The sequence below is a fragment of the Austrofundulus limnaeus genome, unplaced genomic scaffold, assembly GCF_001266775.1.
Source record: "Austrofundulus limnaeus strain Quisiro unplaced genomic scaffold, Austrofundulus_limnaeus-1.0 Scaffold7, whole genome shotgun sequence".
Classification (NCBI taxonomy): Eukaryota; Metazoa; Chordata; class Actinopteri; order Cyprinodontiformes; family Rivulidae; genus Austrofundulus; species Austrofundulus limnaeus.
The window spans coordinates 601,330-618,834 of NW_013952409.1; the positions used below are offsets into that span (position 1 = coordinate 601,330).

The 17,505-nt window shown below is 39.2% G+C and overlaps 1 protein-coding gene across 1 annotated transcript in view; it reads left to right on the forward strand.

Moving 5' to 3' along the window:
• Nucleotides 1-17,505, forward strand: part of LOC106535223 (protein sidekick-2-like) — a gene marked incomplete at its 5' end in the record, with an annotated part of 434,350 nt that overhangs the window by 316,343 nt on the left and 100,502 nt on the right.

Consider the following 17,505-nt stretch of genomic DNA (forward strand, 5'->3'; position numbering starts at 1 on the left):
ACACCAGTTTGACCATGAATAACGTCGGGTGACGAGTCAGACTTTTTTTCTTTCACATTGGACTCCACCAGGAAGAAATCCCGTGCATACTGCTACTTAAATGTTCACTACGTCAGAACTTATTCAGCAAATGTGTTTCCATCTCTGCTTTTGCGCATTAACTCTTACAGGATGGGGGAAATGGTCTTGGCGGAGGTTTGCACTCTCCGAGTGCTTCTAGTTTATTTAATTTTTTTGCCAAAATGTGACTTTATTTTTGTGTTTCTTCTTAAAAAGGAGTTGGGAGCAAAACAGCTTGTATGTAAGAAACAAAGAAAGAAGAACACAAACTGAATAGTTTTGTATCAGCTTATCAGTTGTTCTGTCTTGTTATTGTTTCTGCTGCTTTGTCTTCCTACCTTTGGTCCAAAACCTGGAGGCTGGGGTTTCTGAGGTCGAGTAGAAGTTTCTGCTAGCGTTAAGCAAGTGTAATATTGTTGTGCTTTTCTTATTTTATTAACTTTAAAAGTTTTATTGCTTTATGGCCTTGAAGGAACAATGACTTTTGTTCGTTATTTTTATCCCATTTTGTAAACATTTCAATTGACTTCAAACATTTTAAGCTCAGTAAAGACAGTTCTGTTGGGTTCAGAACTGTCCTGTCTTGTATTCGGGTTGTAAATTTTGAATGTTGTTTTTCTCACAGAGTTTCCTTTCAGTTCTTAGTTTTTTTTCCACAGTTCAAATAAAACATATGTGCAGTAAAACATATATCAGAAATATAAATAGGGATATTTTACAACCCCATTCCAATGAAGTTGGGATGTTGTGTAAAGCAGAAAAAAAGATGATTTGCAAATTCTTTTTAACCTATTATCAATTGAACACACTGCGAAGACGAGATATTTAATGTTTAAACTGATAAACTTTATTGGTTTTCTTTACAAATATTTACTAATTTTGAAGATAATGCCTGCAACGAGTTTCAAAAAAGCTGCGACGGGGTCATGTTTACCACTGCGTTACATCAGCTTTCCTTAATAAGTMTTTGTGAACTGAGGACACTAATGTTGAAGCTTTTAGGTGGAATTCTTTCCAATTCTTGCTTGAAGAACAATTTCAGTTTCTCAACAGTCTGGGGTCTCCGTTGTTGTATTTTGTGTTTCACAATGCTCCACACATTTTCAATGGAAGACAGGTCTGGACTTCAGAAAGGCCAGTCTACTACCTGCACTCTTTTACTGTGAAGCCACGCTGTTGGAYCGTGCAGAATGTGGCTTCATTGTCTTGCTGAAARCAGCAGAACATCCCTGTAAAAGACYTGGCTTGGATGGCAGCATGTTGCTCCAAAACCTGTATGTAGCTTTCAGCATTAATGTTGACTTCACAGATGTGACAGTTACCCATGCCATGGAAARTAATACACACCCATACCATCAGAGATGCTGGCTTTTGAACTTTGCACTGATAACATTCTGGATGGTCATTTTCCCCTTTAGCAGGCTTTGAATGTTCATGTTTTCCAAAAGCAATTTGAAAMGTGGACTCGTCAAACCACAGGACACTTTTCCACTTTGTATCAGTACATCTTGGATAAGCTTGGGTCCAAAGAAGCCGGCTGTGTTTCTGGGTGTTGTTTGTATCTGGCTTTGGCTTTTGTACTTGCAGACGTAGAGACGAGCTGTGTTCACTGACAATGTTTCTCTGAAGTGTTCCTGAGTTTATTTGSTGATATCTGTTWCAGAATGATGTTGGTTTTTAATGCWGTGAGGGATCAAAGGTCACGAGCATTCGGTGTTGGTTTTTGGTCATKGAGATTTGTCCAGATTCTCTGAATCTCTTGAGGATATTATGGACTGTAGACGATYAAATCCCTTAATTCCTCACAAGTGWACGTTAAAAAACGTCATTCTTAAACGGTTGCTCACGCAGTTGTTCACAAAGTGGTGAACCTCTCCCCATCCTTGACTGAGCCTTTTGTGGATGCTCCTCTTACACCCAATCATGACACTCACCTGTTTCCAATCAACCTTCACCTGTGGAATAATCCAAACAGGTGTTTATTTTTCTTTTGTCTTTTCTTTTAAATATTCCTCAACTTTTCCAGTGTTTTGTTGCCCCTGTCCCAGCTTTTTCGGAACACGTTGCAGGCATCATATTGCAAATGAGTGAATATATGAAAAAAAATAAAATAACTAGACATGGATTTTTACGATGTAAAAACAAGTGTGCATTGCCATGTAGCATTGGACTTGCAGAATGAACTTTGACCAAGTTCAAATGTGTTTTCTATACCAGCGTGTGCCTGCCACATCAGCAGGTGTTTGTAGTTAAGGTAATTGTGTGACAATAAGAAATTTGAAGAGATTTTTTGTTAAAGTTGCTTTAGTTTGATTTTGAACCCTGATCTCCCACATGAAAGTCCATGACATAGACCATTAGACCAACAGAGCTGTGGCAGAAGATGGTGGCAGGGGTTGGTTTGTATGTGTGCAGAAAGAGGCCACATTGCCAATACAATTATTGACACTAAACTGCATAATATTACAACAATTGAGCAGTATTAAGACAATATTATAGTAAAACATCAAAATACAATCATATTAGTATTGTAAACACTGAACTATTGAGATTAAATATTAAACTATGGTGCAGTACCAAGTTGAGTACAGCGTGGGGCAGTATTGGACCAATACAAGGCTCCATTGACTGCCATTATAATTCATTACTTAATTTTAACATTAATATTTCATAAACTATAAGTTTTACAGGCACCAAAAGGCATAGCCATCATTTGGCACAGGAGCTTTATAGATATAAATTACAATGGCAGCTCTAGGACAAAGTATGCAGGAGGAGAAACATGGCAAAGTTGAGATGACTTGGATGGGAAACGAATCACAATAGTGTGCAGATAATGATAAAAAAACAGCAATTTTTATCCATTTCAACATATCTTGTCTTTGTAGTGTGTTCAGTTGAATATAGGTTGAAGAGGATTTGCAAATCATTGTGTTCTGTTTTTATTTATGTTTTACCCAACTTCCCAAATTCATTGGAATTGGTGTTGTAGCTCAGGTTAATCTTGATCATATAAAAGTTTGTAAAGGCTGAGGTTGGTTTTCAAACTTCTTTACTGAAATAACTGGGAAAAAAACTTGATCACCTTAATTTCATTTGATTCAGCTAACAGTCGGTAGATGGATGGATGATATAAAGATAAATGGACATGAATTCAGACAAGGAGGGAGGAAGAAACATGTACCTGCGTGTGTGTGTGCATTAAAACGTCTGTAATCCCCGTCTCATCACATCTGCATTTCTCTGCAGTGGGAGGTGACCTTGCCCTCAGTGAGAGTGAATCTTTCTTATCAGCTCCTCTTCATCAGTAATCACACTCTGACCTAGAATCACTATGAGACAAGAGTCCAGACTTTCAGTGAAGAGAGGCCGTGGGCAGACTAGCTGCTTCAGTTCGTCTGCTCGCAAAACGCTGGATTTCTTTTGTCAAACTGAAAATATGAGCTGTGTGTGTTTAGACGCATTTACACGTGTTAACCCCTTCACATGAAAATCCCACCCACACTTCTTTCAGATCTTTTGAGTTTTTACTAGGGTTGGGCGACATTGGCAATAAAATTAATCATGATTAATTGTGGTGTTTAGCCGATAACGATTAATTTGATGATTAATCCCCTAGAGTCCCTGGACACCCTTATGTCCTAGTCACATGACCAATTATTGGGAAAGATTTGCTCTTCGTAAAAATCTTTTTCAAACTGTCAAAATCACAGACTTCAGGCTATACTTCAAATTTTAAATTGTGTTGATAAATAAATTACAGAACTTTTGTTTAAATGTTCATCATATTTGAAGCGGAGAGGAGCACCGAGCGGACTGACCGGGGAAATCTCCAGTCATTCTGCTTGGTGGCATTAATCGTATTAATGTTCAAGTGCCAAAAAATAATCAATTAATGATTTTCTGACGATTAATTGCAGATGATGCGATTATGCCCAACCCTAGTTTTTACAAATGTGTTTTACTTTCTCAGAAAGATAGACTTTGCTTTATTCATTTACATGAATTTTGTAGATTCAAAACTAATTTCAAAAGCGTGATATCATTTTTTACCCCAATAAACTGGTAGRTTTTGGATCACTTAGCTATAGCGATCCCATTACTACAGTTACACCCACTTTTACACTCACAGTTACACTCAACTGTCATTTCTCTTAGTGTAAAGTGATATCTGTTTTGGGGGGATAAAAGGGCTCAAGATGCTTGAGGTGCCATTTTTGTATGTAGCAGTAAATGCTGTTTTTTATTATTATTTTAGTGGTGCAACTCAGATTTTATATGACAATAATTTGCTAGTTTTTTTTTAATAGTGTACAGCACAGAAACAGGTARGTCAAAAAGCAAAACCATAACAGCAAATTGGCACTGAACAAACAAAGGAATAACAAAACCAGCAGACCACAGTTCAGTTCAGTCCAAGTGTTATTTTATTTAACGTGAGTGGAAGTGTTTCACTCAAGTTCAGTTTGGTTTTCTTCGGATTCCAACATCATTAAAACACATTTCAGCCCATCCAGCTGTCGGGGAAAAATAAATGAAACTCAAATTTCCACTCTGGCACCATTATCTCAGTCAGATCAGTTTGATTCAACAAATAAAAGAGGATGCTCCTGCTCCAAGAAWTACCTCAGATCCTTCACCAGTTAAGCAGGGAAACACTCCAATAGTGTTTTTTTTTCTTCTAAGTAAACACTGATAACAAAAAGTAGAGAACTCACACAACCATGAAGTCAGCAGTGGCTCAGCACTCAGCATTGAAGTGGATGGCAGTGGTTTCAACACTGCAGACACAAATATTAAGCCAGGGTAAGTAAAATGGTCTGGACTTGTATAGCTCTAACCCTACAGGCTCCAAAGCACTTTACACWACAAAAATTCACCCATTATTCACACACTGATGGTGGTAAGCTACATTGTAGCCACAGRTGCCCTGAGGTGCACTGACAGAGGCTGCCATGCTGCACCAAAACCACTGGCCCTTTTCACCACCACCAGTAGTCAAAGGTGAAGTGTCTTGTCCAAGGACAAAAAAGCCATGTTTCCATTCAATTGTAATGCAAATTTTGAGCAAACTAAAAATTGTCGCAAAACAAAATGCAAATTAGGCGTGTTTCCATTTACTGGTTTATAACCTATCAGACATAATTTCATTAGACATTACGCATGGCTGTAATAAAAAAGGAAGTAGAGGTTGGACACTAGCAGGGACCACACATCTTGGGACAATAGAGAGAAGTTTTCAGAAATGTTTTGCTATTGTTAGATGTGGCYGAGGAATGAACCCAATTCCAGATGGAGAAAAGGAGTTTTTAGTAAAAGATTTATTAAATAAACAAAAAGGCTGACGTGGCAGCAAAACAACAAGAAAAACAGGCAYCACGGGYAAAACGACAAAGAACATCSAGAACASTTGYCATGAACCAAACAATGAAACAGTGAGGGTGTGGAGAGCTAAACCAGAATAAATGCAAACAGAGGGAATGAGGAGATGAACAGCAGCTGATGAAAACACTGATTAGAAARTATTGACAGGTGTGTGTGACAGGAAGAATTGACAATTAAACAACTGAGGGAAAAGGGGCGTAATGATGACAAGGGAACACAAGAGGGAGGTATGARACAAAACACACAACTTCACAGCTYTTGGGTAAGTTGTAATTGTTCTTTRATATCAGCTAGTATTGATGATGCTACATGCTGAGATGTAGAAATAGGAATACAATTCTTKTGGGAATATGCGGGAAGACACCGACGGGCAGCTTGTGTGGTCAGGGGAGTCATCCTGAAACCAGAAGGTCGATSCCCCATTCCAGTCGTCTCAGTCTTTCTGTCCTTGGGGAAGACATTTCACCCACCTTGCCTATTGATGCTGGTCAGAGAGTTTGGTGGCGCCYGTGCATGGCAGCCCCTCCTTTGTTAGTGTGCACCAGGGCAGCTGTGGCTACAATGTAGATTACCGTCATCAGTGTGTGAATGTGTGTGTGACTGCGTGAATGTCTGTAAGCGTAAAGTGCTTTGGGGTCCGGAGGGACTTGATAAGGCGCTATATAATTTCAGTCCATTTACCATTTACCGACAGCAGAAACAGCTGAATCAATCATGTGAGGTGAATGTTTGCTACAATGTTTTGGCCAATGTGTCTCCATCTACTCTTTTGCGCATTAACTTTTTTACGAAAAATCTAAAAACCACCTAAACTCTTTTTTTTGCAGAATTGATCGTTTTTTTTTTGTTTGTTTGTTTTCAAATTTTGCCATTTCCATCAACCTTTTCTAAAGCAATCCATCAAAATGTACATAAAAAATGTTTGATGGAAACTTTGCTAATGGCTGAGATGGGTGGAACGAGGTGAACTGACAACKCAATGTTTAAAGGACTGCCCTAGCCACTCTGCCACATCAGACCTGTGAGTTTCACTTTGTCTGTGTTGTTCATGAAGAAGTATCCAATAAAGGTTCTTCAAAAACGCCACCTGGTGGTGAAGTCTTGAACTTCATCAAGAGTTACACTTTTTCTCTCTGTAGCTGTGAGGTCAATATTGTGCTCAACGCATGTACACTGATATAAAGAACTTGTAAGATTTACTTGAAAACTCTTGATAGATTTGTGAATAAAACAGGTATATTTTACTTTATTTGCTCATTTAAATCTTGTAACATATACTTGATCAAATTAAGTAAAATTTACCTGATTTATTCACAAATCTTTAACTATATTCTTAGTAACTTTTAGTAGATAATGATGAGTAAATATTACTTGAATTTGTAGCATATAAATTTKCTTAACAAACMTTAGTGCAAATTGTTACGAGGATTTTTCCAAGTAAATCTTACAAGTTCTTTATATTAGTGCAAAGTACTCAAATCCTGGGTAGTTTCCAAATCGATCAGTTCAGTTTACCATTCACACCACCCAACTCACCAACACTGAAGTCCCTGTCTTTATAAACTACTTCCTGATTTGACTTTTTGTTTTAGGTGTTGTTGTGACTCCAAAAAGGCTTAGGCCTCATCCATCAAAACAGCCTTTTATAATTCATAGTTTTGTTTATGTATTTACCATTAACTCAGCTTTTATTCATTCTGCCTGCTGGTTTAAAATGACTTGTTACAGATTTGATGAAATTAGTCTTTGAAAACAAGCTATATATCTTATTATAGACCTTCTTTTGTTTGTCTCATTCCTCTAGTGTCTGTTCAAAGTTTTATATAAGTTGATGTGTTTTATTTAGAAAAATCTTTCCATATGCCTCATGGTTAGACATTTTTCTCGCCTTCGTGTGTTTTTGACAGTTTTTGTGCTCGCTTGGGTTTCAATTACCAATTAGTCCCCCACATGTACTGTCTGTAGTCCAGCATTTTTCCCTTTCAGCTATCATTTTGTCTGTATTCCCTGCCTGTGTTCCTTATGCCATGCCTTTCAGCGATCACAGTTTGTGGCTCATTTAGTTCTCGAATCTTTTCGCTTTTTCCTGGATCCCTGCGTCACCCTCCTCCTGTGTTTTTGTTTGCCTGCTGCATTTTTCTAATTGTGCCTGAGCTTAAGTAAAGCCGGTGGGTTTTTTTTGTTCCTCAGACCTTCCTCCTGTGTCGTGCATTTGGGCCCTTCCTCCCTTTCATCTAAAACCGTAACACCCACTGCGCTGCTCTTCATCCTCCCTTTCTACCCTGCAGCTATGAGAATGCTAATGCCACACACACACCGCCAAGGTCACAGTGTGCAAATGAGCACTGTTGATAACAGGCAGCCTTTTTTATTGATAATCATTTAATTGAATTTGATTCATGCCACTAGCGTTTACTGTATAGTGGCGTCAAAGTCTCTCCAGTGAGGGGAGAATGAGGAAGAGTCACAGAGATTAGCACCAAATCACAAATGTTACCTTGACAAAGACTCTTTCCAAAGAACTGGAGCTGTTTTAGCTCAGCTCCAACTATAGTTATCTCCTGAAGGCGAAGCTGGGATGATAATGTTTGTGTGTGCGTGGACCAGTGAAGATTGGACAAAAGTGTTGACTGATAAATAGAAATTTAAAATCTGCAGCTCATCATGCAGAACTTGTGTACAGTTTCTCAGTGAGTGACAACATGGAGGAAGAAGTGTGATGATTCGGGGATGTCTTGCTGGATCCAGAGTTGGGTCTGCTACACCTCGTCCTATCAGAGTTTACTACTTTAGTGCATTGTGATGTTAAAGGAAACTAGACCAGTGGTTCCCAAACTTTTTATCTTCTGACCCACAAAATATCCATGGCAAAAACTTGTGACCCCAAATATTACTGGTCTGAGTACATGAACTTCGTTAATAACCCTAAAAACACAGGCTTTTTGACAATCTAAACAGCTTGTACACAAATGTAAATACTTATTTATACTTATTTTGTGTTTTTGTAATAATTATAGGGAAAATATTACATCAGCAATTACTTTATTACCCTTTAAATTGATTTCTGGAGATTATCCAAGGTGCTTCATGACCCATAATTGGGTCCCAAGCCCAACTTTGGAAACCAAAGTACACTGGTTCCCAAAGTTTCCAGCTTTTGACCCACAAAATAACAGTAGCAGAGACCAGTGCTCCCAGCTACTTTTGGATGATAAACATTTGTGTCAGGTCAACAAAACATGGGCATAGTAACATTGGGCCTCATGCAAGAACCGTTCGTACACACAGATTTGCTCTTAAATTGTGCGTACGAGTGATTTAGGAGAATTTGTGGCATTCACCAATTTTCTCGTATTCTAAGATTTTCTTCAGATACCAACAAAATTCACGAGTGGTCCAGACCTGTCGTATATTTTACGAGCAGTCAGTCTGCTGTTATCCAGATGGGTTTTCCTCCCTAATAACTTTATATTTCGTTATTAAAAAATATTTTGAGTTGAAAATAAATCATATGTTGACAATAGTTTATTCTGTTTGAACTGGAAATAGATTTTAATGACATAAATTAATTAGATTAAGTTAAACTGTCTTTTAATGCTGTTGTATAAACACTACAATGTTAATATGAAGACCTCAAACTAAAAAAACAACTTAAATTATGCATTAATTGAAGTTTGGAGACGTTTTAAAACGCGTCCTTTCAGAACCGCATCTGACAATTGCTACAGCCGGGAGTGGGGAGACGGCCGGGGGTGGGGGGTAGCGGTGCGCAACCACCCTTCTTCTGAATAAATGTAAACACAGTAACACAGTTGTTTACACTTAAATTAAAAATATTTCACCAAAGAAAAACCGGAGCTGGACTGGAGAGAGATGAATATGATTTAGATTTTTATTTCTGACTGTATAACGACCCACAGGAGACACGACATTAACAGCACATTTCATTCCTTTAAGCAGCTCCTTTAATTCCACAGCTGACGCTGCTAAAGAGAACAGATTTTCTTTTCTCGATCTCGGAGAGCAGGACTACAATCTCCGAACTCGTAAAGTTCTTTTTTACACTGCGATGTCATTCATGAATGGACACTTCCTGGTATGTGGGGCAGGAAACGTGTATCCTTATATGGTGTTTTTGGGGTGATAATTATGTAAATAACCTCATCTCGTGCACGAGCAGCTGGATACGAACAGGTGGAATTTACGCAGCTCATTTACACACTTTTCCTGAAGATAGAAGAGTTTGTTGAATCTGACGTGACATGTTCGTACGAACCCTTCATACGAACAAAAGTAAGAGAAATTTAGGACAAGAATACGAACATGTTCTTGCATGAGGCCCAATATTTTTTATATTACATTTATCCGTTTTAAATATACTAACCTCACTTCTTTGTAACAACTAAGACAAAAATGTAATTAATTCAGAAAATCTTTTCAGGACCCCACCTTGATGTTGGGAAACACTGCACTAGACTCACGGACACCTTGACTTTTAGCCTTACATTTTTACCACTTTACAATAAGGCTCCCCTTATAGATGGCTCATAAATACTTTATAGATAGGTTATTAATTAATCTCTAAACACTTTATACATCATTATTAAGTGTTTATTGTGCATTAATTAAGGATGAGAAAGACAAAACTGTCTGGTTTTTGGTCAAATAGTGAGCCAAATCTGTTTATGTACATATTACATCTAAAGTGCTATATTAAACATTTCACTAGGTTACTACCTTGTAAACACAATAACGTATTGGAAACACATATTTTACGTATAATATTGCACTGTATTATACATATCCACAACTATCAAAAGTGGCCTTATTGTAAAGTGTAAGACTGTACACTATTTATAAGGCTCCATTATGACATTTATACACATTTATTAATCATTAATAAATACTGTAAATATGTGTTTCCAATACATTATTGTGCTTACAAGTTAATCTAGTGTGAAATGTTTAATGTAACAGTTTATAAGATGTACATGAACATATTTGGCTCACTATTTAGCAAGAAATCACAATTTTGTCTCTTTCTTATTCTTAATTAATGCATAATAAACACTTATTAATGATTTATAAAGTGGTTACAGATGAATTAATAACCTATCTATAACCTATTTACAAGCCATCTATAAGGGGAGCCTTATTGTAAAGTGGTACCCATTTTTTTAAACCTCTGGCAGTTCAGCACCTTTGTACCATTTTCAAGCTGTTCATTGGATCTAAGCTGCTTAAATTTCAAATTTAAAAAAACTGAAACAATTAGGGTGTTCTAAAACTTTATGTATAATGGTACTAATACATATTTTGGCAGAAAAAATTGACAAATATGTCTAGAAAATTAATAAATCAATAATATATTTTGCAATTGTTATATGCTTTTATTTATAGAATGGCAGGTTAACCAATTGTTTTGGTCTTATTGAAATCATTACTGTGTGATTTAGAATAAGGAAATGGTAGAATTTATAAGTTTCGGTGAAGGGTGAGAATAAACAACTTTTTACTTCTTTCCATTCCTTTTCATATGTGTTTAATTTTGTTATCTTCTTATCTTGAACTATCTAACCAACCAACTAAAACATTGTTGCTAAAACTCATCCAATTTTACAAATATGGATTTAATATTTGGTGTATAGATGAATATTGTCGTCTTGATTCAAAATTGATTCCACAGCTTATTGACATAAGTTTTCACAAAATATAATTAAACTTCTGTGAATTTTACAAATATCGAGCCTAAATTTAGTGTAGTAGTAGCTGAATGTCACTCACAACACGTTCTCCAGTCAACAGATCTTGTCACCGACTTGTATTCAGAATTTGTGTCAAGTTTGTAGGAAAAGTATGTCACTTGTTGCTGTTTTGGAAATACAGTATTCAACAAGGACAGAGAAACGTGATTCAGATAATAAAGGCATTTTGTTGAATGGCTGCTGTCAGCACTCTGTCATAGGTCATGTGCTAACCCCTGCTCCCCTTGACACAGTTAGAAGGCCTCCTATAAATACTGTTTTCAACAAAACACCATTATGTCATCTTAAAGCAAGATTTCATCCTAAGGGCCATGCTGGTTCAAGGGAAAGCACAGTGTGATATCTAAGAGTGATTACCGTTTGCAAATCTTGTTCTTTCTAAAACCATTCTATCTTCCAATAAACAGGGTGAAAAACTGCTTAATTAAAGTATGTTGTGAATGACTGGCTTAAACCAACAAGTATTTTTCATTACAGTTGCTGTGTACTGTGGGCCAAGTTACAAAGAAAAGCCTTAAACGAGGCAAAAAGAGAGCTGGAGGAATGGACTCATCGTAGCGATCATTTTCTCCTCTCTTACCTTCCAATGCTCCCCTTTCCCCCCCAATCTTCCCTCGTTGTGCCCTGTTCCTGCTACCCCWCCTCAGGTGTCATAACTTTCATTTGCAAACTCTTCAGGGGTCCATCTCTCTGCTTGTCTCTGGGTTCCACTTAATCACACCTGCCCAAAATGTGATGGGGTGGGGGTATAGCCAGATCCAAAGTGCATGTGACAGTCGCCTCCAGCTAATCAAAGCGCTAATGAATTTCACTGCGATATAACAAACTGCTGCCGCTGTCATCTGTTATGATGTGCTTTATTGAAACTTGTCTTTTGTTAATATAGGGACTACATATTAATGCACTATGAATGTTTTTATGCAAACTGTCACATATTTTTGATTTTTTTCTTTTGTAGCAGCAAAGTTAAAGCCTAAAAACCACTGACTGCAAGATCCTTTTTAAATATAAATGATCTGCATCACAAGTATTTTTTTAGTTTTACCCAGTTAAAACTGGTCAACAAGGCAACGTATTGAAATTGTCGGCTGATTTTCAAAAACTGATAAGAGACCCCACACAGGACGATACAAAAATCACACATACAAACGGTTTGCACTTACAGTGTGTGCTGTACGGATTTCACTCATGATTCACAAACATTCAGATGCCAAACGGGAAATCTCGCGAAACCTCTTGAGATAAAACGTGAGTTCAAATTAAATAAACATGACAGACAAGGAAGAAGCAATGGTGACAGTTTGTGGACTAGTTTGAACAGAAAAATATTGCAAAAAGTCTGAAGTCCCCCAAACATTCTGGTGCACCAAGACAGTTTTGTCTTCTGTATTTTGGATTCCCACCTGTGTTTCTGTCACCTTGTTTTTTTGATTGACTACAAGTCACATTCATCAAGCTGCAGGCTTGTTTGCCTTTGGGGGAACATCACACACACTGGGGATGTTCAACCCAACGTGTTGACTATCTCCGATTTGAGGTCAGAGCGGTCCTGACACCCTTCTGAGCTGACTAGATCACTCTTAACACACCACACACAGCAGGAATATCTCCTAAGATTATCTTTAGAGCCATCAAGATAGTTGGGGTGTCCTTAAGATTGTCGGAACAGTAAAATTTGGGCAAAAAATTGGCACAATTATCTAGGGATGGGAAATCGTCCCTATTTTCAGATCAGAAGATCATGGTCACTGGCTATCGCCGATAGACGATCCAATCAGCTGAAAAGTCATGCGCAGTTACGTTAAAAAAAGAGAAAAAAACAAGCAGATCTGCTTCTTTTTTTCTAAAGTAGTTTGTAAATTCCCTGAGTCGCAGGTTGCAGTTTTTTGCGCTTATTTTTTAACGTGAGTTGCTTATTTTGTTTGTCTTTCTTTCCGAATGACTTCGCACATACCTTAGTTCCTGAGACCCCCCGCGCCGGGAAACCCCCCTCCTGATTTAGCACACGTCACTGCATGGGATTTCTCTACGGGTGGAGTCCAATGCGGAAAAAAAAGTCTGAGGCTCGTCAATCGACGTTGTTTATCCACAAACTGGTCCAGGATTAAGCTCAGAAGTTTTTATCAGTTAGATTTTACCATGAAAATCGTCTGTTTTATCCCCTTTTATGAGGTTTTGGCCGTTTGACTCGGTTTGACTATCTTTATTAATCGCTGCTTCCTGGTAGTCGGCTCTGGAACGAGTCGCTTTTTTTTCTTTCTCTTTTTTTAAGCGAGTGGTTGAAGCAAACTGAGTGCTTTCAGCACAAACAAACACTCCCACAAACTTCTGACCAAGCATGTGTTCTTATGTGGAGGGGGGTGAAAAGTTCAACCGCGATTTGCCGGCACACTTCACACACACACACACACACACACACACACACACACACACCAGAGCCCAGAGTGATAGGGATGAGCAGGGGTGAGGGAGTGCACTCCAGTTCGGTTCGGAACTGGTTAAAGTTATTTGTTCAAATGTATGATTGTCATGGATTATTCATTTTGTAACTAAACGTTATAATATAGCACTATGTGGGTCACTTGTGGCGCACCAAAGCAAGAAGATGACGAGAAAAGAGACGTAAAGAGGACCTGCGCACGTTGGCGCCGACTCCGAGGAAAAAAAAAACAGATGCAACACTGTTATTTTATTCCCTCATTTGCACAGATCACAAAGATGATGATTAAAACATTTTAATTTACAGAGAAGGGCACATTTAAAATTTATTTTACATCCCTGGCACGGCATTTAATTAATTAATAAAGATCGCCCTTTAAAAATAAATCGCATTCCAACCCTTCAATCGCAGATAGAAAGTTGAATCAAAAATCACGCCATCCCGACAATTATCTTGCCATGAGAACCGGTACTAGCATGTCTACTTATACAGTTCTGAAAGTGCAATATTGCTGAATTTTAAAATTAAATCAATAGAGATCAACACAAAAGAGTTACTGTGTCCAAASTTGGGCATCAAAGACAGGAAGAATTGATCAAATTAGGTGGCTAAGCTGAAATGTGGTTTTTGGAACAGAATAATGAATGATTTCTTACAGTTGAAGCAGTTTTTTGAGATATTGATACGTATTATGCACATTGGCACAATGCTATTTTTTAATAAGTTGTACAGTCTTTGCACCCACATCTTGTCCTGTTTATCAACATTACAGTCACATATAAAGCATCAGTTGAGAATAAAGCCTATGCACAAGGTCATCAGAACCAAATAGGCTTCGAAAAAATCCAAACTCATTCTGCGGCAGCAAAAAGCTGCTAAAAATGCGAGCAGCACAGGTAAAAGAAAGGCGACTCTGAACATACCTCATGTGTGAGCACAACACCTAGGAGCTGGCTGTGTAAAGAAAACCCACAGCAACTTAATGAATACTCTATTTTTTTTGCTTGCAAGCTGCCAGATTCCTCCTGGCAGAGCAGAGCAGAGCAGAGCGTCTCTGCGGCTCTGTGACTGCTCTTTTCTCTGCCATGTGGCCCGTGCAGCTGCTGGTCTTGGCTGAGGCAGAGACTCGCGTTCTGTCTCTGACAGTATACACCCAGAAACTTTGCAAATGTCCCTATTGGTGGTGCTTTTCTCTGATGCTTTGGCTTCACTCTTAAGTTCCAGGGGTTTGAAAATGCGTGTGCGGTGATGATGCTTCGTGATCGCACATTGCCGATACCTCTGTCCTAACGTCTTTGTTGCACTGCGATGAAAAATGGAGTGCAAATCATACAAGTACTTATTTAGTGCTAAATACCGTTCTTATTCTCTTACTGAGTCGGATTCCATTTGGCAAAGTATTTCCCATTCAGCTGGTGTGATTTGTTGTGTTATTTTGGAGACTTAATGTGGTGTATAATCAGAGCATCCGTCAGGAAACACATTTGGCTCGAATTGTCGATGGCTCGAGGGCGAGTTTGTCACTGGATGAAGCAACAGAACCTGTCCTCTTACTGTTTTTCTCTGACAACAATTCACTATCCACTGCGTGTTGTTTTTCTTCCCGAAACTTGTTATTGACACTCTGCCATGGATTTATCTGCGTTACACTGAAACAAGCTAGTAGAAGAATCTGTTAAGACAGAGGAGCTTGACCTGGATGAAACGGTGGGAGGACACGCACTCACGCTGCAGTCCGCTCAAGTAATTCGCTGTAAGTTCTGATCAATTAAAGGCTTTTGCTTGTGACGCTCGGGTCTTGTCAGCATGCTATGGATTCCTCATTAGTCACAAGGACTACTGAGTGTCCAGGACTTCCTCCACGTTTTCCAACAACTGCCGAGCATTAGTCCTGAACACAACGATCTGCATGTCAACAAAAGACTGAAGTTGAAGAGAGCATGAATTTTGACAGAACGAGTGAATCAAAGGGGAAGAGGGTATTATGTATTTTCCAGGCACATAGTCCAATTCTATCACAATCAAGTTACTACATTACCTTCAGTTGTTATGAAAATCTGTATATATAACAAAGAAATCTAAAAGCCTTGAAATTGCCTTCTGTCTCTTATCCTACCATTTCCAACACTCCCACTTCAGCATGTCTTCACAACTACTTCATGCTGTTTACAATCTTTTGTAGTAGTGTGGTATCCGTCTGTCCGTCCGTTTTCTTCCACTTATCCAGGGTCGGGTCGCGGGGGCAGCAGCCTAAGCAGAGAGACCCAGACTTCCCTCTCCTTAGCCATTTGGGCCAGCTCAACCAGGGGAACCCCAAGGTGTTCCCAGGCCAGCTGAGAAACATAGTTCCTCCAGTGTGTCCTGGGTCTTCCTCTGGGCCTCCTCCCAGTGGGACGTGCCCGGAACACCTCACCAGGGAGGCGTCAAGGAGGCATCCTAACCAGATGCCCGAGCCACCTCAACTGGCTCGTGTTGACATGGAGGAGCAGCGGCCCTACTCTGAGTCCCTCCTGGATGACCGAGCTTCTCACCTATCTCTAAGGGAGAACCCAGACGCCCTGCGGAGGAAACTCTTTTCGGCCGCTTGTATCTGCAATCTTGTTCTTTCGTCACTACCCAAAGCTCGTGAACATAGATGAGGGTAGGAACGTAGACCAATCGGTAAATCAAGAGTTTCACATTTTGGCTCAACTTTCGCTTCACCACAACAGACCGGTACAGCACCCGCATCACTGCAGACGCAGCACCAATCTGCCCGTCGATCTCCCGCTCCATTCTTCCCTCATTCGTGAACAAGACCCCGAGATACTTAAACTCCTCCACTTGGGGCAGGACCTCCTCCCCGACCCGGAGGTGGCACCCTACCCTTCTGGCTCAAGACCAAGATCGGATTTGGAGGTACTGATCCTCATCCCGGCCCCTTCACACTCGGCTGCGAACCGCTCCAATGAAAGTGTGTAAAATTTTTTGTAAGAAAAAAAAAAAGAAAAGCAACAACAAACATTGTCAGTTTTGGAAAATGGCAACTCAGGATACAGTTGAACCTTACTCAAATGATCCCACTTTGGATCTGGAAAGAGTCAAAGCGAGTCCAAAGGCTCTTACATGACATTTCAGCTTCCTCTCATACACATGTGTCGCTATTAAACCGCTTCTTGCGAAAAACTATCAATATACAGTAGATCAATATAAAGCTATGTTTTGCAATGAAATCATGAACATTCACCATTTTTAATATATGTTTTGCTAGTCTGGTGGAGCTGTGTGGGGGAGAGGTGGGAGTGGGGTGCTCTGTGGGGCGGGAGCTCTGCTCCAGGGAGGAGCTTTGTATCAGCAAGTGTTTAGGCAGCTCCATGTAGGACAGGAGATTCAAGGATTTCTTAAACATGCATGAGTGAGTCAAAGCAACACTCTGGGTATGTTTTTGATAAGGGAATGATATTATAACATGAAATAACACTCAAATAAGTCGATTTTGCATAACACACGCTCTTTTTCCCCCCTTTTTAAGAAAAATTATCGAACATTACGTAATGGGGTTACATATGGAAATGTTCCTTTTATTGCTGGAGAAGCTCAAAACATGCAAATGTTTGGCCTACAAAAAAACTCCAAAATGAATCTTAAAGGCACAGTGTGTAGGATTTGTTGTTTTCAGCGACATCTAGTGGTTGAGTGGTTGAATCATCCTCCCTGGTCCTCCCCCCACCCCCACCCCCCACTTCCAAACGCAAAGGAGTTGCTACGGTGTCTCTCAGGTGTCAAAAACCTTTGATAATTCCAACCGCGATGTCTACCAGCAGCTTCAGGGACAGAGGTGTCAAACTCCAGTCCTCGAGGGCCACTATCCTGCAT